Raw genomic sequence first — 26,302 nt, forward strand, 5'->3', positions numbered from 1 at the left:
CAGAACTGTAGTGATACTGAGGGAAAGGTCACTGATTGTTGTTAGAATCAAGATGGGGTGAGCTAAGTCAAGCTAGGGATGGGACTGGCCAGAGCGGCAGTGGTAGTGGTGCCTGGTGTCTGAGAAAGAAGCCTCATTAGCTCAACGAAAGTAGCCACATTTGGTCAAAGCAAAGGTGAAAAATGAAATTGTGATCAAATTTAACATGTGCATAGAGTGGTTAATAAAGTAGCCAAATCCCAGAATTGGAAATCTACACAAAGACTGCTGAATAGGATCCTTAGAACCCAGGCATCCACGGGACACCAAGACTTGGGGACTATACGAGAGACATCCTTGTGTCAACATAAGATATGTCCAAACCTGTAAGAATTTTTTATGAGTTTATTTGAGCCAAACTGACAACAATTGCTGAGAAGCAAAACCTCAACAGATTGAGAAAGTGCTCCAGAGAATGGTAGGTCTGCATGCTGCTTTATCCATTGCAATCCAAAGAGAGGACATAAAGGGGTTACATGAATCCACTGGAGACAGATTAGAGAGGTGGGAGAAAGCAAAGCGGGGACATTTCTGGGGCTGGATAAGAAGTAAAATGATAGACATAACACATCTATCACATAGCTGGGCACAGGATAGTTTACAGTCAACAATTAACTCAGTAACAATGAGGGGATCTGTGGTCTCCCTCTATTGTGTATTGAGGGTTCAGAAAAAGGAAATGACTTTGACATTCCAAAGGTATGTAATTGATGATGCAAAAAGACAATAGACAGGCTTTATTAAGGTCAAGATTGACTTTTTTCAGGGAAGATTCTAGCCTGGAATATGACTACCAGCCATAGACTGCTTTTAGCTAAGAAGTTTTAATTCAGACCATCATTTGTGGTCACTGTAGGTTTCTGAGTTAGTAAGGCTGCCACACAGGCCTCCCCTGTGTTTGTCAGGTTTAGCATGCGGCCCCCTTTTTTATCACAACGATCACAGCTTGCTGCTTTTTCTGGAGATTCTTTCTTCCAAAAATAGCAGTTTCTACAGAAAAAAAAGTAAGAACACCTGAAAACACCAATCTTGTATTTTTGCTTTCTGGTTTGGAGAAGTTATTGGACTGTGTCACAAATGCTCCCAAATACTAATGAACACAATCTCCTTTCGTCTTATTCAAGCAAGCCTCAACTTTCTTTGACCATCTACCTTCTTGCTGCTATCCTTGTCATCTTTCTACAGCATCCTCCTGACAGAAGAATATTTTGAAAATTAGTGAATTGAGGAATATCATTCTCCCACTTAAAGCCTCCCAATGACTTTACATTATGCCCTGAATACCTTCAAACATCTTCTAGTGGACTGAAGAACCTGACAGATATACTCACCCTGGTATATAGTCTTAATTCATGCTACCCCTCCCACCTTATAGTTTTCAATACTCCAGTACTTCTTCACCTGAGAAACTTAATACCTATATTTTTCTTTCTCTTCTATCGAGAATTTTCCCTAGGGCCTCAGAGATGATAAGACTGTTTTTTTTCCTATCAAATAATTTATGGGTGTTTGTCCTGGAGAAGAATAGAACTAGCCAGAGGCCCTGATGATTCTTCACAATATTTCCTTTATTATATGCAAATAGTTGTTTATGGTCATTCCACCTTCATTCTTAATGGTGTGAACTCACCAGTGAGCATGTGATGGGACTTTAGAAAGCTAGTTATAAAATTAGCATAAAGGTCAGGATCCCATTGATCCAAAATCTGTAGGTACAAATTTCTATTCTTACCATGTTCATCACTATCTGGCCATGTGCATTTAGACAAGTTATTTTTTATTTACCTACATTAGTACTACAATGCCATTTTTATTTATTGTTCTTCAGTTACAGTTCTCCCTCCTTTTTCCCCATTGATCCCCTTTGCCCCATCCTCCCCCACTCCCACAGTCAATCCCCCGCCCATTGTCCATGCTCATGAGTCCTCTATTTCTGTTCCTTGGCTTGCCCCTTCCTTTGCTTTCCCCTAATATCCCCTTCCACCCTCCCCTTTAGTCATTGTCAGTTTGTTCTTTATTTCCAAGTCTCTGGTTCTGTTTTGCTTGTTTGTTCATTTCGTTGATCAGGTTCCACTTATAGGTGAGATCATATGGTATTTGTCTTTTACCACCTGGTTTATTTCACTTAGCATAATGTCCTCCAGTTCTATCCATGCTTTCATGAAGGGTAGAAGTTCCTTCTTTCTTTCTGCTACATAGTATTCCATTGTGTAAACGTAGTATAGTTTTTTGATCCACTTATTTACTGATGGGTACTTAGGTTGCTTCGAGCACTTGGCTATTATAAATAATGCTGCCATGAGCATTGGGGTGCATAGGTTTTTTTGAATTGGTGATTCCATATTCTTATAGTATATTCCCAGCAGTGGGAACACTGTATCAAAGCACAGCTCCATCTTTTGTTTTATGAAGAAATGCCATATTGTTTTCTGCAGTGGCTGCACTAGTCTGCATTCCTACCAACAATACACTAGGGTTCCATTTTCTCCACAATCTCACCAGCACTTGTTGATTTCTGAAATCAATAAACAATGCCAATTTTTAGGTATTATTTTGGATTCATTTTCATTATTGTTCAAGTACAGTTTTCTGTCTTTTACTCCCAACCCAGCTCACCCCCACAGTGCTCTCCATCTCCCTCCCATTTTCATCTCCTTTAGTTTTTGTCCATGTGTTCTTTATACCTGTTCCTGTAAACCCTTCTTCCCTTTCCCCCCTGAAATTCCCTCCTCTCTCTTCTTTGGTCCCTGTCAGCCTATTCTCTATTTCAATGTCTTTTGTGTGCTTGTTTGTTTTGTTGTTTAGGTTTCTGTTAAAGGTGAGATCATATGGTATTTGCCTTTCACAGCCTGGCTTATTTCACTCAGCATAATGCTTTCCAGTTCCATTCATCCTGTTGTAAAGGGTAGGAGCTCCTTCTTTCTTTCTGCTGCATAGAATTCCATTGTGTAAATATACCATAGTTTTTGGATCCATTCATTTACTGATGGGAACCTAGGTTGCTTCCAGCACTTGGCTATGAGAAGATTCTCAATATCACTAGCTATCAGAGAGATGCAAATTAAAACCACAATGAGATACCACTTTACACTGGTCAGAATGGCCATCATAAACAAAGCAACAAATGACAAGTGTTGGAGAGGTTGTGGAGAAAAGGGGACCCTAGTTCACTGTTGGTGGGATTATAGACTGGTACAACTACTATGGAAAACAGTATGTAATTTTCTAAGAAAACTAAAAATGAATTTGCCTTTTGACCCAGCAATTCTATATTGCTAGAATCATACCCTAAGAACCCTAAAACAGCAATCCAAAAGAACCTATGCACCCCAATGTTCATAGCAGCACAATTTACAATGCCAATTTCTAAAGAGCAAATGAAATGCTTTATTTACAGGTTTCTGGTATATAGCAGTTATTCAGAAATTTTAGTAAACACAGAATTAGTACAAGTTTTTTCACTCCCCTTTCTTAACTGGTATATAAAATAAGAAAACAACTAGCATGAATTAAAGACCCAAAAATGCACCAGGCTCTTTAAGAAACTGTTTACATTTTATGTCATTAATTAAAATGTTGTAAAAAAAGAAAAAATGGCTGCCAATTTTTACTCCCCCAAATCAATCTTCAGATAACTAATACCCATGTGGTATATACACACATTTACGCCATTCACGCACAGACACCTGTATGTGTATGTTTAGTAACACATCCTTATTATATGATATCATATGTAATTGGAAGTGGAATGACAATGTTATTCCTTTTTAGAAAGTATATTTATATCTTAATTTTGTTCTAAGTGTGTTATTTCTTTCTTATCTACAACCCATTTTCCATATATGTCTTTAAATGTCATTGTTGTACTCCCAGTTAGCTTCTTCCCTTTCTATTTTCTACCAGCTTTCTAAAATCCCCCCACTTGCCTCCCACAGATGCAGCACCATGAAGAATTGAGGAGGATGCTCATCCAAGTGAATTCAGAGAACGACACCCAGCATAGAAGGCAGAGCCTATGCATCCCATGCCAGGCCACAGACCCACAGACATCAGTGCTCCTTTCTGTGGGAACATTTGGAGGGAACTCACAGATTGCCATTTGCATAAAGAAGCAAAAATATCTTGGCTTTGATATCTGTTCTTCCTTCTATCACAACCCTTCCTGAAAACAATAACAACAACAGCAACAACAAAACCCTAGGTGCCATGGAGGGAATGGATAAACCCATTTGGTTATACAACAGATCTATAGACTCACTCCTCAACAAAGTAATGATGACCAGTAAAAGAATCAACTGCTATAATTATTTTGGAGGTAATTATTCAGTCTTGGGTAATAACTGCAAAGCTGAAAACAAAAACAAAACACTGTCGCTAGTTCGAGGTTGAGTTAGAGACGGAGCAGACGCTGAGAAGTGTCACTGGAGCTCCATGCTCTAGAGCAGCACTGTGCGATCTAAACAAAATTGCATCCTCCCAAAATCCGTATGTCGAAGCCCTAAGTCCAAAGTGATGTTATTGGAAGATGAGGCCTTTGGAAGGCTATTGGGTTTAGATGAGTTCATAACGGTGGGGCCCTCAGTTATAACAGAAGTATAATTGGGCACCGAGGGAGGGGTTGGATACCAGGCTGCTCCTACCAGGGCTCTGATACCAAGGTGGCCCCTCAGACATGCCCTCCCTTGAAATAAGGGGGCTGGGCCTCATGTCTTCTGGTGTTCGCCCATTATACTGACTGAGGTTTAGCCTCAGGGAGGTCCAAGAACTGGCAAAGAAGTTATTTTCCTCCAAGGCCACTTCCTAAAAGGTGACTCAAGTGACCATTGTCATCTGCCAACATTCCCAGCGGTTAGGGGAAATATCTCTCAGCTGGAGAAGGGCCAGCTGGGCTTCACAGCATGGCATCGCCCACACTTGACTTAAATTCTATTACTTATCTCCATGAACAAGCTCTTTCCTGTCAGGTCATGTGCCCGGTTTCCCACTCATAAGATGTAAGAGCCAACCTAAGAGCACCAGGTGTACACTGCTACACAGGGTTACCTCCACAGCAAGCAGCCTGAGAAACACACTACAAAAAAGAAAGAGACCACTTTCTTTTTCAGATGAATTGATTTTAAACTATCAAAGGATAAAAGGGATGATCTTCTTGGAAAGTTTTGCTAAGGGGCTCAGAGTACCAGATTTTAGAATCCCGTGCATTCGTTCTATTCATTAAATGTTGAAAGGGACCAGAATGAATAAAGCATAGTAAGCCTTTCACTTTAAAAATTAGGAAATTAAAGCCTGGGTATATATAGGGAAGCATTCAATTTTTTTTTCATTCATGTAACTTGTTCCATTTGTCATTTATTGAGTTTCAACTATGTGCCAAAGTGCTAACTACCAGTGTACAAAATTAGTAAGACACAAGACTTATTGTACATTTGAGGAGCTCTAGTCTAACAGAAAGATAAAACAACAACTGAATTATAATAAAATACGCTAACTACCCAGCAGTGGATTGAACTGTATGCTTCTCCAGAAAGTAAGAAAGTAACAAAAAAATGCAGCCCTTCAAAGGTACGTCTACTCTGATCCTTAGAATGTGACTTTGTTTGGAATGAAGGTTTATGCAGAAATATTTAAATGTGTGATCTCTATATTAGATCATCTTGAATTCGAGTGCACTCTAAATTCAGTAATGAGTGTCTTTATGAAAGGCAGAAAAAGGGGAGGCACGAAGATGCAGGGGAGAAGTCTGTGTGAAGGCAGAGGCAGAGGCTGACGCTGTGCTGTGTAAACCAAGAAATGCCAGGAGCCTCTGGGGGACCGTGAAGCATCCTTCCCTGCAGACTTCAGGGGTCTGCATCCCTGCCAACACTTTCATGTTGGGCTTCAGGCCTCCAAAACTATGAGAGAACACATTTTCTGATGTTTCATGTTAACAAGATGTCTTAATTTGTTGTGGCACATAGTGGCTGCCCTGGGAAGCTAATAGATGCTCTAACAGACCTATGAGCAAAATATGCGGAAAAATTGTCAGAGCAAACTGCGTCTGGGGTCAGTGTGGTTTTGCAAAGGGGATGTGGTGAGTTACAGCTCAGAACAATGATGTACCATGTCTCAACACTGGAAAAACACGCACACACAAAAATTGGCACTTCTATCCATTATTTTAACAGCTTGAGTGATATAATTGTTTTTTTTCCCCATCAGAAAACCAAAGCATCAACCAGAACACTTTCCACAAAATGGCTCTGTAATAAAGATTAAGAATAGAGCAAAGCTATTTTGCTTTAGGTAAAAGACAAGCCCACATATTTATTGTTGCCACCTCCCTTCTGCTTTACTTCTTGCCTTTAATTAAGGTGCAACTGTAAGTTCCAAGGGTTCCAGTCACATTGCTTTGAAGTCACTTAGGAGAGGGGGAAGATGAAGGGCTGGAAATAGTTGGGGGTGTCCGGATCCCCATGTAAAATAAGCACCAAACAGGAAACAAAGCTTTGTGTCACCTTGGCATTTTCTGTCTCACATTTCAAACAAACAAATACGAATATTCCTAAGCAACGGGGAAAGCAAAACAGGCTGTTGTTTTTTTTTTCTGGGTCCATTTTTCATATCTGAGTGAGTTTCCTAATAGTACCTTTGAAAAGTAACATGCTTTTCCACTTGTGATCAAAATTGCAGAAGAGGCAGCTCTCCTTTCCTTCATTAGCTTGCTCTGTTGATGCTGCCCCAGGAGATTTTTTAATTTTCAAATAATAGCATTGAAGGTGACAACTAAACCGGAGATGTTTTATAATGAAGAATTACACCAAGATCATTTCATTAACCCTTCCCTGCCCTCAAGTCTGATTTAATCTTCCCCCAAAAGAAAGAACATAATTGAAAATATAGGAAATCTATAGCAACAAATGACAAAGCTGGAAGAGACATGCTTGTATATGGTGTGATGGAAAAATGCACCTTGAGGGGCTCTGTTTGACCTTTTCAAGAAATCGGCAGTTGTAGTGATGGACTAGTAGCACAGTGAGTTTCCAAAGAGACCGAAGGAAGAAGAGGCGAGGACAGCAGATCATAGTCAGAGGCATCACCCTCCATTTATGCTGAACATTTTGTGCAGCTCTTAAGAGCAACTCAGGCTACAAGTCTGGATTCAAATTTCTAACTGTGCAAGCTACCTATCTTTGTGATAATGAGGATTATACCAGTTCTCAAGCCATAGAAGACTGTGAAGGTGGAATGTAAAGCTGTATATAAAGCGCTAAGAAGAGGGTCTGGAATATATATATTTCATATATATATTTCTCATATATATATGCACATATATATACACAGCTATATATATATATCTATGTATATGTGTATATGTATATGTATATATAAACATACACACACACAGAGCCCTAAATAGCATTAACTTCACAAGGCAAAGTAGACAAGCCACTTCCTTTGCTCTCAAAACCAACTAAATTGGCAATATAGAGAATAAAGATTGAGATGATAGTACAGTTTTCTTTAACTTGTGTAGTCAATTTTGATTCTAGGTAAATTTGGAAGCATCTTTTCCTCAATTACTATTCATTTTGTTGCAATATCACGCAACTGTTCCTGGCCTCTGTTGTCCTCTAAAGTAGGACTATGTTTTATTGCTGTCCATTACATGCTGGGCCATGAGGAAAAGCAAAGATGATGCTTATCTCACTCAGTTTTAGAATTCATCAACCATGCAAAGATTTAGCAGTTTGGTTTATTGGGAAAACTTGTTCATAATAGTCAAATAGACTTAGGTCTAATATCTCATTTGTTTTCTCATATTAATGTATGTACTTCTCCATTTGGGTCTTGCTTTCTTTATTAAGTGGGTGTAATAATATTTACACAATAGGACTAAGGCACTGGCCAATGTGGATCTGTTGCTTGGAGCCTCATCCTATAAACTGAAGTGTCGCAGGTTCGATTTTTGTCCGGGGCACGTGCCTGAGTTGCAAATTCAGTCCCTGGTCAAGGAGCATATGAAAGGCAATTGATCGATATTCCTCTCTCATATCCATGTTTCCCCCTCCTTCTTCTCTCTCTAAAATCAATAAACATAAAAAACTGAAAAAAAATAAAAGTATGAGGATTAAGTATAGCCATTCAAGTTTTATTTTGAAATATTAGACTTACTAGAGAGTTGTAAGCGTTCCTTCATGCAGCTTTTTTCCCAATGGTGAGAAATATGGCCCTCATTAATCACAATATATATATTTACTTATTGTTCAATTCTTGTACACAAACAAGGTTTTTTCAGAATTGCTAAACCACACTTCTGTGAAACGAAATTTATGGAACAGAGTACAATATTTGCATATATTTATTTTTGCCTTATAGAATATGTAATCAAAAAGCTGTTTCCCTAAGTTATGTAAATTTGTTATGTTCTTCTACTTATTTCAATGTATTTGTGCCATTTATTTGTAATATTGTTGAATATATTTTATTTTACTTTATCTTTGGTTTCCTTGGCAGTTCAGTTGATTTCATTCTCTCATGTGCTCACTCATTTTTAGGTCTATTCTAAAAATCAGAATAGATAACTAAGCTACATTTAGAGAGGCATGATTACCCCTTTCATCTTTGTATTCCAGAAGTTCCACCACATCACTTCATAGAGGTCTTTCTCATTCTTACTGGAATCTTCACAGTTCTTTATCATGAGGATAAATCATAGTTTATTCCATTCATTTCCCATGCACAAACAATTGGAAAATTTCCAATGTCTTGCATTTACAAAGAATGCTACAATGAAAAACCTTTTGTTAAATATTTTTGTATTATTGAAAATATTATAATATTTTAAATGTTTCTGTACATGAAAAAAGTTAATCATTAACCCTCCTAAGAACTAATTTCTAGGATGTGATTATTATTGGTTGTGGATGTCAGTTGTATAAGGAGAAAAAAGAAAGAAAAGAAGTGTCCCATGTCGAAAAGCTTAGATATCAAGAGACCATCCAGAGCTCTGTATATTGGGGAGAAAGAGGATAACTAAATTTGACATAAGAATTTTCAAAGCCATAGAGCCTCAACATAATAAAGATCATACACAAGAAACCTACAGCCAACAACGTACTCAATGGGCAAAAACTAAAGGCTCTCCTGCTAAGATGAGGAAGAAGACAAGGATGTCTGCTTTCACCACTTCTACTCAATGTAGTATTGGAAGTCCTAGCCACAGCAATCAGATAAGTAAAAGTGATAAAACGCATCCAAATTGGAAAGGAGGAAGTAAAACTGTCACTGTTCATAAGTGATATAATAGTGTATCTAGAAAACACTTTAGACTCCACCAAAATTAGTCAACCTAATCAGTGAATTTGGAAAAATAGCAAGACTCAAAAAGTCAGTATTTAGAAATCAAGGGCATTTTTATATACCAACAATGAAATATCAGAATCAGAAATTAGGAAAAAAATCCCATTTGATACAGAAACAAGAAAAATAAAGTACCTAGGAATAAACCTTACCAAGGAGGTAAAAGACCTGTACTCACAAAAGTACACAACACTAAAGAAAGAAATTAAGGAAGACACAAATAAATGGAAGTATATACCGTGTTCATGGATGGGAAGAATTAACATTATCAAACTGTCCATATTATCCTAAGCAATTTATAGATTCAATGCAATTTCTATTAAAATACCAATGACGTATTTCACAAATATAAAACAAACATTTCAAAAATTTGTATGGAACCATAAATGACCCAAATAGCCACAGCAATTTTGAGAAAGAAGAACAAAGTAGGAGGGATTACAATACCTGATATCAAACTGTATTACAAGGCCACTGTAATCAAAACCATAAGAACAGACACATAGATCAATGGAACAGAATAGAGAGCCCAGAAATAAACTCAAGTCTCTATGGCCAATTAATATTCAACAAAGAAGGCAGAAGCATAAAATGGAGTAAAAATAGCCTCTTCAACAAATGGGGTTGGGAGATCTGGACAACTACATGCAAAAAAATGAAACTTGATCACCAACTTACACCGCACACAAAAATAAATCTGAGGTGGCTAAAAAACTTAAATGTAAGTCATGACACCATAAAAGTTCTTCAGGAGAATATAGGCAGGAAAATCTCAGAAATTCCATGTAGCAATATTTTCACCAATGTGTCCCCTAAAGCAAGGGACATAAAGGAAAGAATAAACAAATGAGAATTCATCAAAATAAAAAGCTTCTGCATGGCTAAAGAAAACATCAGCAAAATGAAAAGGGAACCAACCATATGGGAAAACACATTTGCCAATGATATCTCAGACAAGAGTTTGATCTCCAAAATACATAAAGAACTCACAGGACTCTGCTCCAGGAAGACAAACAATCCAATTAAAAAATGGGCAAAGGATCTGAACAGACAATTCTCCAAGAAGGACACACGGAGAGCCCAGAGACATATGAAAGGATGCCCAGCATCACTAGCCGTCAGAGAGATGCAAATTAAAACCACAATGAGATACCACTTCACACCAGTCAGAATGACCATCATAAACAAAACAATAAAGAAAAAGTGTTGGAGAGGTTCTGGAGAAACGGGAATGCTGGTACAATGTTGGTGGGAATGCAGTCTGCTGCAGCCACATGGAAAAGAGTATGGAATTTCCTCAAAAAACTAAAAAGGGAACTACTTTTTGACTCAGCAATTCCACTGCTGGAATTATACCCTAAGAATACTGAAACATTTATTCAAAAGAACCTATGCGCCCTGATGTCTGTAGCAGCACAATTTACAATAGCCAAATGCTGGAAACAGCCCAGGTGCCTGTCGGTAGAGTAGATCAAAAAGCTGTGGTACATTTACACAATTAAATACTATGCAGCAGAAAGAAACAAGGAATTCTTTCCTCTTGTGACAGCATGGATGGAACTGGAGAGCATTATGCTAAGTGAAGTAAGCCAGGTGGTGAAAGACAAATACCACATGATCTCACCAATAAGTGGAACCTAATCAACAAAACAAACAAGCAAGCAAAATAGAACCAGGGACGTTGCAACAAAGAACAACCTGACAGTAACCAGAGGGGAGGTGGGAGGGTATAATGGGGGAAAATAGGAGAAGAGCCATCAAGGAACATGTATAAAGGCCTCATGGACAAAGTCAAAGGGGGTAGGTTGGAGGGCGGGAGGTGGAGATGGGTGGGCAAGGGTCACGGTGGGGTGAAAATGTAGGCAACTGTACTTGAACAACAATTAATTAATTAATTAATTAATTAAGGAATTGCCAAGTCAGTTATGAATCGAGATGTTTTGAGAGAGAAAAGTCGGAGTCAGTGGAGAGAGTCTAAGGCCACAGTGCATGGAGTCCTTCACAGAGAATGGAGAACAAACTTTTGTCACAAAGTTGTCAAGGGGAGCACATGGCTCTGGGAGCAGAAGGCAAGGCAAGTGTGCCTGTTTTGTGAATTTCTCCAAACCGTTATTGATGGAAATGTAATAGACAGCAGCTACTGTAAGTAAAATAACTTTTCTCAGTCTGACATTTCTTGCATTGCATCTAGGGCTTCCTGACCCATGTTGGTCTATTTGAGAATTCTCCCCTAAGACAATTCTCCAATTTTTACTACTTTGAATTGATACATATTAAAGAGAATAATTTCTGAGTGTGTGACTGTTCCTTTTAACTGTATCTTGGTTTGCCGTAAGTCAAAAGATTTTCAGTGTCCACTCATTTAATGAAGGGTAACAGAACATTGTTGAAATAATCTTTACCGTATGCGAGCATTCTTCCTACTAGGTGAATGAGATGTTTCAGGTACCAATAAATGCAATCAGGTTCTATGCCTAAATCCTAAAATAATTAAGAAAAAACCATACATATCAGAGAGCACAAAACAGTGATTATTGTACCAAAAAAAGCAAAACAAAAAAATCTGGATTGGAGAGTGTGTTTGAATGGGATTTCGTATCTGTGATTCAATGACTTTGTTAAGGCTCCATTTCCTTCATAGGAGAAACAAGAAAATCCAATGCTGTTCTTTGGGGGGTCTCTCTAGCAGAAAATAGAAGCTTCCTGCCAACAGGCGCAGTCCCAAAATGGCAATCAGGAGGAGTGGAACTGAGCACACTCAGATGCACCTTCCAAATCCATCAATCAAATAAGTTGTGCTACTTCTGCTCCCCTGTGCAGGCTGATTAAAGAGGGAGGAAGAGGCTAGGGACCTCTGCATGCATAAATTAATAAGGGAAAACATTCTTCTCTAGTATTTCAAATCCACACCTACTATTGGGAAAATAACTTACCATATACACATTCCCAAGTTGAGGTAGCAGAGCTACTTTCATACTCCAGATGTATTTTTTAAAAATACATTTTTTTGTCTGCTGATGTGGCCTTATGTCAGGAGCTTGGGTTTGTTCTGTGTAAGAATACCTGGTGGATCACTGCCACGTGGAACCCAACTTCACGAGAACCCTGGGCAGCAAAGCTCTTAGCAAGGGTCCTTAGGCTCCTTATCCTCCTCGATAATTGAACACTCCAGACTCCTACTGCTTTTCTTTTTTATTTGGTTGTGGTGTTTTATTCTGATGCTGGGTTTCACATGTGGAATTAATTATTCTTCCAAAGCTCCTTGATTTGCCTGTCTCATGCAGGGAAAGACAGGTATGAAAGTTAATTAAATATCCTCTTGTCCATCAGATGATGAAATCCTCAGCGCCACTGGTTCTGGTGTGTGTATATGTGTGCGTGTGTGTATGTCGTTAACTTATTCTTCCGCAGAGAAACCAAAAGGCAATATTAGCTCCTTACTTATTTTAATGGCTGGGTGGACTTTGCTTTGGTAAAGAACAGACTAGAACAGCTCCGAAGCCAGGTGGCAGCAGGGGTCTAACTGAGTGGTTTATCTGGCAGTGCCCACAGGCAATTAGGGCTGTGTCATCGCCAAACTTTCTCTCTGTGGCTCTGCACTAGACGCTGGGCCTGCGGATCTCCTCCATTGCATCCTTTGTGAAGATGAGGATGGACACGGCCCATTGCCTACAAGGATATAAGAGGCTGTTGGAGAGAATTGTGTTGCTACAAGAAGAAAAAGATTATTACAAGAGGAAATTTCTGGGTGAGGGAAAGGGAGTGAGTGATTGGGATACGGGCAAGACTTAAATGGCATCTGGGAGGAGGGAACACTTTTTTTGTTAACTTTTTATGCAACAAAGAATAATTTCCAGGCCTTTTTTAAATCTATGGTTATAGATATTGTTCCTTTATTTTAGTTAGGGGAGGGGATATATGAGAGAAAAGAGTTCAGATTTAGGATTCTTTGAAATTAACTCTAACACTATTTAAGAAATGATCTCTTGTTCCAGGAAGTTAAATGATGGTTTACCACAGGTAGCCAAAAGATACCTGTTTGTATGTAACCTGTGCACATTTATTCTTATCCAAGGACAAAATAATGACTTAAAATAAGTTATTTAGCTATGGTTTTGAAATCTCCAAGAAAAAGTGCCTCACATTTCTTCATCCGAATAATGAGAAAGATTTTTTCCACATCATGAAAAAAGAGTAAGGAAATCCCTGGAAGGGCCATGGGTGCCTCATCCGGTGTTTTTCTCGGATTCATGACATTGCACTTGGACTCATCATCCATGTGTCTTGCAAAATATCTGCCTATGCTTTGCTCCAAGCAGCATTTTCCTCTAAAGCCACCTCCAGATCTCAGCCCTTTCCCTGATTCACCAAAAGACCTCCTGCATCACAAAGGTTTGCTTATTCATTCTAGCCAGAAGCCAGCTTTCCTCAAACTCCTGTGATCTGTCCTCCATCACACTTACAAAAGTTTTTACATATTGCCTGTAATAGCTTTTGGTGTGTTCCCTATTATCTTTTCTACTTAGAGTTCTTACGAGTAAAGAAAATGCTTAATGTGCACTGTCATCTAAATTCAAAATTCACTCGACTAGCTCCTGATCTCATGGAACTTATTTCTAATTAGAGGTGAGGATGGGAACAATAGAAAAATAAAGTCATAAGTCGTAAATATATTAGTACATATATTAGTCGTAAATATATAGTCGTAAATATATTAGTACATATATTAGTACACAGTAATAAAAATACAAATAATAAAAATACAAATAAACAGAGATATGGAAGACAGTAACCTGAGAAGGAGGTTTATGCCAGGGAAAGTGGGAAGTATGTAGGCTGCGTGATCAGACAGACCACTCTGAGGTTCAAGCCGAGGCCTGAATGAAAGGAAAAGACAGAGGTTGCCAATATCTGGGATCAGGCATTTTTAGGGCGAGAAACTAAAAGAGCAAGTCTCATATAATCATGGGCTTGGAACACCCAACAAAGAAAACACAAATGTGTGTGGCTAGGCATCATTAGAGAATGGGTAGGTAGAGTTGCAGGAAGCAGATCACATAAGCCCTTGTGGGCTGTGAAAAGGAGGATGTTAAGCAGAGAAGCTTAAGGTAACACAGCTTGATTTTTATTATTAAAGTTCATTCGGGATGCTATGTAGAAGAGGTCTGTAAGCTAGCCATAATGACAGGGGGAAGATCAGCTATGAAAGTGAAGCACTAGTCTAGGTTTGAGTCAATGGGACTTGGACTAGGGTAGACTATAGCATTTAGCAATCAGTTTTGTTAAGTAGATGAGTGACTAAACATATGTAATAAAGAGGAGGATTCCTGGATCTGTATCCATTTTGGAAACCTCCTTTAATGAATCAGGAAAACCTGAGGCAACACTAACTCCAACCTTACTCTAACCCTAACACAAAATAAAGGGATTAACAGAGCAAAAGCCTTATTTTTGCTTTGGACCTTTGGATATAGGCTTAATAAGTTGTAAATTTTTATTTTTATTTCTTAGATTATTTATTTACTTATTTTTAGACAAAGGGGAAGAGAGGGAGAGAGGGAGAGAAACGCCAATGTGTGGTTTCCTCTTGAGTGCCCTCTGCTGGGGACCTAGCCTGCAACCCAGGCATGTGTGTTGACTGGGAGTAGAACTGGCGACCCTTTGGTTCACAGGCTGGTGCCACACCAGCCAGGGCCATAAGTTGTAAATTTGTAGAGATGGACCAAAGACTCTGGAATTCATCTGAAGCAGAAAACACAGTCTATTTCTCAACTACCATTCCTCCAAATAAGAGGCCGTCCTCCTTCTTTTGGGCTGAACAGAACTGAACCAGTGAATGGGAGTCTAGGAAGATGCAGTGTTAACCAGGGCAAAAAAGTGTAGGAATGGGGAGATTCTATATCTCATTATCTGATGATGCCCTTCATTGTATCCATTGTAGATCCTTGATAAACACTCCCCAGTACTCCAGTACTAAAGGACCTTGTTCTACCTTAACGTCGTGAACTTCTGCGCCACTTTGAAAAATTATTTTTCTCTTTACTTATAAATTTTTCCTTCAAAAATTGAATAAACTATTCAGAGAAAGTGCAGACTGGGTCCTATAATATCGCTACCCTCTCAGTGCCTACAAGTTCATACATACAACTGGTGTTCAATAGTGACAAAATTGTTCACAATCCCTAAAGCGCCCACTCTGTATCTTGACATAGGAGAAAATTACCTGAAAAAGAAATCCTTATTGGGGAATCCCAAGTGGCACCCAGGAGGGGAGTTTTCTCTGCAGGATGGTGCCAGCTGTTCTCCTGCCCGTGAATTCTCACCCTTGCTTGTTGATCTTATTTACACTGAAATTTTTTTGATAATCCCTTCTCTGCCCAAGGGCAGAGACAGGTCGAGATGCTAATAGCTGGTTCTTTTCTTGTGTCTGCATGACTCCTCATTCCAAAGACGAAAGATGCTATGTCAGTAAAATACACTTTTATTTCTTTCGCAGTATCCAGTAAGAATAGGATGAGCTAAACCACTTAACTGTTTTAAAGTGGTGGCATTTGGTGACCCTGCCTGCTCCTTTAGCCTGAGCTGAATCTGCACAGTGACCTGGGGGCCATAATTTCCATCGGCCCTTCCTAAATGCCTAACCCTTGATTCCCCCAGGATCTTGAATGTTTGCTTTGCAAATAGAAATGTCAAAAGGTCTGTATAGAAATTTATATTTCGTGGTCCAGCAGAAGATTTGGGGCTCAGAACTTATTTATTTGGGGAATGGTTCTAAGCTCTGACTCAGCTGGAGAGGTGCGGATAACAAAAGGATGGCCCTGCTTTCATAAAAAGCACTGCCCTTCACCCTCTGTGTCCCCTCGTCAGACATGCTGCGCCCGGCGTTGAGCCTGGAGGATGGGCAGCCCCCTCTACTCTGCTCTGGGACAGCGTGACAAGAATCAACCTAGGGACAGAGATTTTTAAAGATGTTTTATTAATGTGTCCCTTGACTGTTCATTTGCTAAGGGTTTACAAATGCTTCATCAATTATTAACGGTCTTGATACCTAGCTTTAAAAAATCCTTAACGTTGGGAAGGATATGGACATTGAATAATTCACATGCAGTGCCACTTACACTAAACTAATGCCATTTAACAGATAAAGCCAGAGTAATGTGGATTAAATTTGCTTATCTCTGGGTTTGTTTTCTTTTCACACCTCTAAAAATGGGGGCTATGCCTTGAAAAACAAGGCGTATCATCTTGCTGTTCAAACTGAAAATCAGGAGCCAGGACTTCCATGCTTTCAGGCTATTGTTTCTCCTGACCTTGGTTAATGGGTGGAAAGTCATTTAATAAGCCTCTCTTTTTGACATTTTCAGACTTCTCTGCCTTTATTCTGCTACTCATTTCTGAATGAATTATTGAAGATGAGTTTAGCCAGCCACCCATTAGTTTGCACTTTTCTCCCTCTCCATACATCACTTTTGGCTTGGCTTTTTTTTTTCTTACAGACAGTAAAACCACGACTTCTTCTGCATTCTGACTCTCAGTAGACGCTTTTTCTGATTCCTCACTACTTCACACATCCATTTAGTTGTTTTTAACCAAGTGCAGTTAGAAATCAAAGCCATGTATGTATAGATTTTTCAAGGTCAACAGTCACAGTGCATTCTCAGATAGATCAACTTCAAGATAGAAGGCATTTAGCGCAGAAAAGCACTTGGGATGGGCAGCCTGCAGTAAATCTGGGGAAATCTGTTGGTCAGAGTGCCCTTCTCTGAGTTGTGGGATGTAGACCTGGGAGAACTAACTAATCTGGCTGCAGAAATTGTTCTAGGCAAGCACAGCTGAAAAGTCCAAGACAATGGGTTCATTGCAGGGGACCCAATTTGGATAAAGGGCATAGAACAATAAATCTCAGGGAGAGGGCAAGAACTTCCAATACAGGCATTCTTGCATCTTAGTTTTTAGATACAGGAATATGATCAGACACAACTAGTAGTTGGAGATAAAAAGAATTACGATTCAACATGATAAAGTAGGGACCTAGAAGGAGTTATCATAGTACCTGGTGGGTACTGTGGACTGGTCAGGAATTGGATCCAAAGGTCTAGAAGGAATCTCAAGAAGACAGTTCCACCTATGTCTACTTTCCTATGAACTCCAAGGCATGACAGAAGCGCAGACCTGTGGGCAGACCAGCCAAAAGAGACACCAGGCATTGGGTCTGAGCTTCCTGCACCTGTGTCCCAGTACCAAAGTTGTAGTCTTCTCTGTCCACCTGGTTACATTTCTCTTCTTATGGGTGTCTGGCCAAAAACAAGTTGAAGTTGATCTTTCTGAGTTGGCCTTTAATGATCAGTTTTATCTCCAAAGAACTTTGTCTCTGCTCTCCTTTCTCTGCACTTATACCAGGTTTCTGTTAACTTCCTCTCCTTGCTAATCCTTGCAAAATGTTTCCCAACAGGACCAAATGACTCACAGACTTGGACAGTCCCCACTGACTACCCTTCATGAGGAAACTCCAATCCCAGCATGTTGGAACTGAGACCTCTTATGACAGTTCTGCCCCAGTGGGATTGATTCTAGAAGACAGGATCATTGTCAGTTGAGGTGCAAAACAGAAAACTGGTGGTACACTCAAAAGCATAATTCAAGGAGAATTCATTCTCAAGGGCACTACTTCCAAAGGCATTGAGGCAGAGAAAATCAGGAGGTGGAGTTTAGTAATTCAGGTCTTATCTCACATAGGCCCAAAGATAGGAGGTAAACAAATAGTTTCTGAAATCAAAGAGAAACAAGTTGTGATATTGTTGCCAATCTTGAGATGAATAGTACTCCTGTGGAAGAACACAGCTGCCATGGGGGACTGCAGAGAGACAAGTTAAGGGAGTACGCTGATCTCACCATCCTCTCTTCATTGATCCCTAAATGGGATCCCCATTGGCTAAACCCAGTGGAAAGCCACTTCCGTGGTCCCTATAGCCCCACCCACATCCATTTCTGCGACTATAATGGTGACAACGAAACAAGAGCATAGCGTTGTGGGGAGTGGATCTGGGGAGGCAAAAGGAGTAGAGCCAACAGAAATCCAAAGCCGCTGTTGTGATTCATCAAGTAATCAACCATGGAGAGGAAACACACAACTTACCAAAAAGGGAAGAAAGGCAACGACTGATCTCAGTGTCCGTTTGCTCTGCATCGTATCATCACAAGTACACTCAACACAAAAGATGAAAACTAGAACCATTATTTGTGGAATCCATGTGTCCTTAAAATAGAGCCCAGGGGCAGAACCCATCCTATTTTTGTAAAACAACTTTGGAACACAGCCATGACTATTTGTTTACATACTGTTTTGGCTGCTTTCATGATATGTTCCTAAACGAGTACTTGCAACAGCGACACTGTGACCAACAAAGCAAAATATATGTAATTGCTTGATTTATATGGAAAAAATTGCCGAGTCCCTACTGTAAACAGATTTGCAAAAATAGAAAAGGTAAAGGGTCCTATATTGTGTATAGGGATAATGGTGCTGGAAATGGGGGTAGGTGGTGGTCTTTTATCCCTTCTCCCCTGTGTGCCTTTCTCATATGCGCTTCTATGATCCCTATACAAAATCTTCCCTATTTTCAAATAAATCCATTGACAATGCTGGATTGGTCACGATTGATTCCACCACAGGTCTCTACTTTCCCCAACTGGACATGTATTAAGTAATGAGTAGGTTGGAAGATATACAGTAAAACAATATGGCGTCCTTTAGGAGCCTAGAAAAATAGCAATGAAAATAATAATGACAGTAACAAAGAAAGACAGTTTACCTTTGAACAACTAGTGGGACCTGGGGGCACCAACCTTTCAAGCAGTCTGAAAATCTGCTTATAACTTTTGACTCTCCCAAAACGTAATCATCTGTCAGTATGTGCAGGAGATAGATCCCAGTATCCCCACCAGTGCTCAAATCCCCTATGTGAGGTGTAGATCAAGGCATGCAGTTGGCCCTCCACATCTGAAAACTCCCAACCCTGGATTAAAAATGGTACTGGTTATCTATTGAAAAAATTGCATGTAAGTGATTCTGCCCATTTCAAACTCATGTCGTTCAAGGGTTTAACTGTACCTGCAAAGTTTCCTGTGTATTGGGCTCTATTAACTTGGAATACATTGTTCAAGTGTTAAAACAATTTTATGAATAGGTAATTTGATTACTATCATTGCTGCTTAATAGATGAAGAAATAGAAGTTCAAAGTAATGGTGCTGAGTCAAGAACCAGCATTCAGACCCAGACAGCCTGGCTACGTACAAAGCTTCTGCTCACACCCCCCACACAGTGCTTCTTTAGCTTTTGAACTCTGCAGTATCCAGAAAGGTTGTGAAGCTGTATGTTCTCAAAGTGGACATGTTTTAGGTCATTGGAAATTGGAACCTGCCAAATGAGAATTATCAACTACCTCTATAATGGAATTAAGTGCCCACAATGTACCACGTATCTAAATTAATGACTTAAAAGGTATATCTGGTGTTCATAGCTCTGAATTATAAAAGTCAGTTACTAACAGCAAAAAGTGAAGCTTTGGCTAATAGAAATTTCTAGGACAGAAGATAGAGCTTTAAAATAGAAAACATGGTGAATGTTTTTATCATATTCCCTTAATAAAAACATACGGTAGGGTAGAGAGGAGTATATGCAGACAAATGACTAGGATGATTAGTTACTTTAAAAAGACAAAGAAGTTTCTTCTGGAAATTCACAAGTGTACCCCAGGCCAATGCATTCAACTAGTTCATGACACAGTTCATGCAATATTCTTGCCAGGGCTCTTTTTCTCCTTGTCTTTTTTAGGCTGAAACAAATGAAGTGCATGCATCATTTTCCATGAAGCTCTCCCAAAAATGTCTATCACGAAGCAGTTGCCAAAGTTTTCTTTCCAGTATCTGATTTTAATTGGTTCACCTCTTGTCACTGAGGAATCACTTTGTTTAGCATTGTCACAGTGCCTTTTATTCCCGCTCACACGGATATAATTAATATGTTCCATGCTAAGGCAGCAACATAAAATAGAAAATTTTCTTGACGTTACAAAATTACCAGCTTAGTACTGACAATAAATGATGTACATTTTTTAAATGCCTGCAATTAGAAGGAAAATATTTTCCGGATGAAGTAAATTTTTTATTTATTTTCACTCGTATGATCTTTAACATCCCCCACTTTTATTTCATCATGGAAGTATAGCACAGTGTTAAAAATGGTTCCCTACGTAGTGTTCCAGGCTCTGTCCCTGAATTCCAAAGTCATTTCATGAAAACCATCTCAGAGAGCTCTGGTCCTTCTTTCATTCATTTTGTAAATATTCATTGCATGCTTAGCCTATGCCGCCTGGCCCAGGCGACGCAAAGGTGAGAAGACGATGCCTCTTACTGTGATGAGCTCACATTCTGAAACGGAAGAAAGATACAAAGAAAAAAATACATTATGACGAATACTGTAGATAACCAGGGGAACTCAGAGGACACAGTAGTTTATTTTGCCCCAGGGAGTCAGGAGCAGCTTCTAGAGGGAGATGACATTTAAAGATGTCCAAGTAAGGCCATTTTTAAAATTTATTATTATTTTTTCTTTTTTTTAAAAATATATTTTATTGATTATACCTTTACAGTTGTTCTAGTCCCCGCCTTCAATCCCCTCCACCTGCACACTCCCTCCCCCACCATTCTCCCCCCCCTTAGTTTACAACCACGTGTCTCAAGTTCTTTGGATTCTATATTTCCCCCACTATTCTTGCCCAACCCCTATCTATTTTCTACCTACCATCTATGCTATTTTCTGTGCCTTCTCCCCCCTTCTTCCCCTCCCACCCCCCTGTTTCTAACCCTCCATGTGTTCTTCATTTCTATGGTTCCACTCCTGATCTAGCTGTCCTCTTGGTTTGCTTTTGTTTTAGGTGTGGTTGTTAATAACTGTGTGTTTGCTGTCCTTTCACTGTTCATATTTTTCATCTTCTTTTTCTTATATAAGTCCCTTTAGCATTTCATATAATAAGGGCTTGGTGATGATGAACTCCTTGAACTTGACCTTATCTGAGAAGCACTTTATCTGTCCTTCCATTCTAAATGAAAGTTTTGCTGGATAAAGCAATCTTGGCTGTAGGTCTTTGGATTTCATGACTTGGAATACTTCTTTCCAGCCCCTTCTTGCCTGTAAGGTCTCTTTTGAGAAATCCGCTGACAGTCTGATGGGTACTCCTTTGTAGGTGACTGTCCCCTTATCCCTTGATGCTTCTAGGATTCTCTCCTTCATTTTGGTCTTGGCTAATGTAATTATGATGTGCCTTGGTGTGTTCCTTCTTGGGTCCAACTTCTTTGGCACTCTCTGAGCTTCCTGGATTTCCTGGAAGTCTATTTCCTTTGCCAGACTGGGGAAGTTCTCCTTTATTATTTGTTCAAATACGTTTTCCACTCGTGGCTGTTTCTTTCCCCCTTCTGGTACCCCTATAATTCGGATGTTGGAACGTTTAAAGATGTCCTGGAGGTTCCTAAGCCTCTCCTCATTTTTTTGAATTCTCATTTCTTCATTCCTTTCTGGTGGGATGTTTTGTTCTTCCTTCTGGTCCATTCCATTGATTTGAGTCCCCGTTTCCTTTCCATCACTATTGGTTTCCTGTGCATCTCCCTTCATTTCAATTAGTTTAGCCTTCATATGTTCCTCTAATTTGTGACTTTGTTCCTCTAATTTGTGACTATAATCTACCAGTTCTGTGAGCATCCTGATAAATAGTGTCCTGAATTGTGCTTCTGAGAGGCTGGCAATTTCTCGGTCGCTTAGAGTTATTGGCTCTGGGACTTTGAGTTCTTCTTGTGCCATCTTTCAGGTTGTTCGTGCCTGTTCCATAGCAGGATCAGAGCCCTAAAGTGTTCACTAGAACAGGGCAACTAAGTCGCTGGGTTGTGACGTTGTATGTGGGGGCGGGGTCAAAGAGGGACTATGGCGTCCCGTCTGCCGCCTGCCGCCCCGGCCCTCACCGGTGCTGCAGTTGCTGCCATCACCGGGCCCACGCGTTTTGTCCCACTGCACGCGGGACGGAGTGTGCCACCGCCGTCAGCCCTCGCCCCCTGGTGCCTGCATGGCCTGTCTCACTGTGCGCAAATATGCGCCCTCGGTCTGCCCCGCACCCCAACTGGTTCCCGTCTGCCTGCGCACCTGGGTCGGGGGCCCTGTCCTGCCCGACCCTGCTCGCTGCTGGCTCCGCCCCTCTTACCGTCCCGTTGAACGGTTAGATGTAGTCGGACTTCCGTATAATTCAATTTTCTGTCCTTTGGTTGTGTCTTTGTTTCTCCAAACCTTTGTTGTATTCAAACTTCGTGTGGGAGAAGGCACAGTGTTTACACCTATGCCTCCATCTTGACGGAAGTCTCCATTTTTAAAATTTAAAATGATATACCCATATACCCATATTTTACCATGTATAATGTGTGCTTTTTTGCGCAAATTTTTGAGGGAAAAATAATGATGCACATTATACATGTGTATAAGGATTACATACCACAGGTATAATAATGAGTATAATAATGCACACAAAAATCTGGGTGAGCATTATACACAGCAAAATATGGTACTTGAAATCAAATGATGAAATAGAAAAAATTTCTCTCCATTTTAAAAATTAAAATATTCATTCAGAAGATGGTTAGCTAAAGGAATGCCATGTGCATCTGTAGCATTCACTGGAAAGTAAAATTTGTTATGAAGCAGATTCATTTTGGCTACTGAAACGCTTATAACTTCATTATTTCTATTTGAAATTAGAGTTTGGATGTGGACACTGGAAGATGTGGATTGAACTTCATCCCTCTATCCTATTCTTTTGCCCAGTTGTTTACCCTGGATTCACAACCTTTCTTCATTCCCACAGCATCTGGAGAAGCCCTGACATCTGGAAAGGCCTGAACCGCCCTCCACTTCTTCAGAGCTCTTGGCAATTCATGGCCCTTGCTCTTCCAAATAAATGACGCAATCATATTATCTTGTCCATATGCAGTCCATGAAGGACTTTGAGCAACTATTTGGAACTGGATTGAATACATGGATAAACTTGATTACAATTTACATGTTCATAATATTCTCCTCCCTGAAAAAGTATATATCTTTTTTATTTATATCTCTTTGAATACCAATTAAAACAATTTTATTATTCTCTTTTTCCTACTGCATGCCCTACTCTTCTCTTTTCCACTCTTCTCTTTAAAACTTTGAGAGGAACCTTGAGACACCAGAGACTTTGCAGCCACCTCAACACACCTGGTCTCCTAGAGCCCCACTGTCAGTAAATGCTTCAATCCAGTTTAAGTTCAAGGTCCTATTCTTTTCCTCTGAAGCCTTCTCTGGTACTTATCCTACCCCTACAATCACTTTCTCACACTTTTTCCCTGCGGGGAATATTGTTACTTGACTTCAGTATGCAGTTGTTATGAGGCCCTTTCACTGGTCTTTAGTTGCATGTTCTGTAGGTATTTCTTGCAATGCATTTTGTCTTCCCCTAAGAGCCTGTGACAGCTCCCTACTTAGTATTCTCCTGCTGGGCTTAGTAAAGGGCTTGCCCTGTTAGACTGACATTCAAAATTATTTACTAAAGGAACAAAAGACTTCAAAAAATGCTTCTTTCATCCCAAAAGTTTCTCATTTTTAGAGAAATTTTAGAGAAGTTTCTCACTTCCTGAGGGATGGCTCCTGTCTCAACGTGAGCTCCTCTCCTGGCCTGTCAATGTGGCTTTTTTCACATTAAAGACAAATAATCTATCACTTAGTTTCAAACTATTTGCTTTTCAAATTGAATATATCAGAATAATAAATCATGAAAGAAAGGCCATGAATCAAAGACGTCACCTGAACACGCCCTGTATTTTTTCCTCAGTATAGCCCAAAGTGACTGCTACATTAGAATAAATCTTCTAATAATGAACACAAAAGGCCTCATTTAAGTTCATTGTTCATCGAGAAAGGTTGGCTTTAAGTCCTGACACACTTCAGAACTTTGGTTTATAGAGGTAATAAAAATAGAGATATGTCAAATAAACCCGAGTGTTCCCATCTCTGTACAAATGACAAGATTCCTCCCTAAACTGGCCTCGGCCTCAGAAGGCAGCCTCCTCCTCAGCGCACATCCCCGCAGCAGCTTCCTTTCCCAGCTGGGCCACCATTTAGGGGGGCCACCCCGTGCCTTCATTAAGCAACACTGCTTCCTACTGAGATGGTCTTCCATCCCCTCTGCAAAGGTAAATGATACACTTTTAAAAATGATTCCATCCCCACCTTACCTGAAGAAAGGGAACGCATTCGTTTAGCTTATTACTCATCTAGCAAACATTATTGAACCTTCACTCTCTCTGCAAGTGTGCTTGGTGCTGAGGGAAGACAGCGGTGGCCAAAATCAGATGAAGCACTGAGAGGAAGGGCAACTTTGTGTATGTGGATGATTAAATAAACACAACAGAGCCCTGGCTGGTGTAGCTCAGTGGATTGAGCATGGGCCTGTGAACAAGACGATCGCGGTTCGATTCCCAGTCAGGGCACATGCTTGGGTTGCAGGCCAGTTTCCTGCAGGGGCCAGTTCCCTGCAGGGGATGCACAAGAAGCAACCATACATTGATGTTTCTTTCCTCTCCCCTTCCCCTCTAAAAAGATAAATAAATAAAATATTTTAAAAAAATAAAATAAACACAACAGATATTACAAAACAGCACAGAAGGTTGCTGCCTCCCCTTTTCCTGAACAGGCCCCGGGAACAGTACCCACTCAGAGGGTAACGGGCGCTGTGGAAGCGAGAGAGCAGGGAAGGGCATTGGCTTAGTAGACCAAGGACCCCCACTCCAGTTGTATTTGCACCACAGACTAGCCCTGTGGCAGGGTGACATACTCCTCTCTGCAACCATTTCCTCATCCCTAGAGTGAGAGAAATTTAGGCAATGATTTCTAACTTTACCTTCAGCATTGTCTTTTTGTGGCTCTGAAGCTGCCTCATAAAGTCAGCCACTGCAAAGAAAATGGAACCATCCATGTTGCACTCCTCACCATTAGTTCTACATTAAATAAATTATGGCTACGATGAGCCACCTGGCAAGGGCCAACTCTAAATCTTGGTAATCATTTAAGAAAGTAATATTTTATTTGGAATCCAGGAACTGAAGTTGAAAATGTACAATATTCACAGACTATACAAGCGATCCAAAAATAATGTAAAAGTTATAGACTTGGAAAAAACTTAATTATCCCTATACAAAAGGTTAATTTCAACATGTTTTTAAAATAAAGCAGTTTTCTTTATTCTTTCAATTAGAAGAGATTTGTTCAGAAAAATGAAACTACTGGTTATTTAAAATTTCTTATTGATGTGTGTATATATTTTATCAGTAACTATATATTACTCTAGTCATGAGACAAAACATTTACAATTCAATTTATTTTTAAAATCAGTATTTTTGTGAGGCATTTTTGACAAGCCTAATATCAGTAAACTGATTGTGAGTAATCCAAGTTTCTGGAACTACCAGAATCCAAACCAAGCAACCAGTGAGCCTTCAGTTGCGAATGCACCCTCATTCAGTCTATGGTGCATACGGCCGAGTCTCTGACTTCTGGATCCGTCATCACCCTGCCAGAGTGAAAAGTCCACTGGTCACTGTGCCCGGTGCCCATTCACATCAAGGTGACTGTGAAAATAGCAGGCGCCTTTTCTCCTCCCTGTTTAAATAGAATAACCCCATCAGTCCTCCCCCAACGCTCATCTCCAAATTTCTTTGCAACCTGCAGCAATCCTGACCTCCACCCCCCTAATCTCCCAACCTCTCCCTGTGTAAAGTTGCAGCTTGTTGATGAACAAACTTTTCTCAAACTTTAAACTTCTTTTCTCAGTATCTTAACTGACACCCGCCGAT

At 39.9% G+C, this 26,302-nt stretch overlaps 1 long non-coding RNA gene across 1 annotated transcript; it reads right to left on the bottom strand.

Moving 5' to 3' along the window:
• Positions 1–20,302: 20,302 nt before the first annotated feature.
• LOC118993005 (uncharacterized) lies at positions 20,303–24,893 on the bottom strand. Its single transcript, XR_005067761.1, has 2 exons — positions 24,686–24,893; positions 20,303–20,809 (listed from the first exon to the last, which is right to left on the bottom strand). It is a non-coding gene; the product is annotated as an uncharacterized LOC118993005 (long non-coding RNA).
• Positions 24,894–26,302: the final 1,409 nt, after the last annotated feature.

The sequence above is a fragment of the Sturnira hondurensis genome, unplaced genomic scaffold, assembly GCF_014824575.4.
Source record: "Sturnira hondurensis isolate 20B ecotype Veracruz unplaced genomic scaffold, ASM1482457v3 Scaffold0008640, whole genome shotgun sequence".
Taxonomy (NCBI): domain Eukaryota; kingdom Metazoa; phylum Chordata; class Mammalia; order Chiroptera; family Phyllostomidae; genus Sturnira; species Sturnira hondurensis.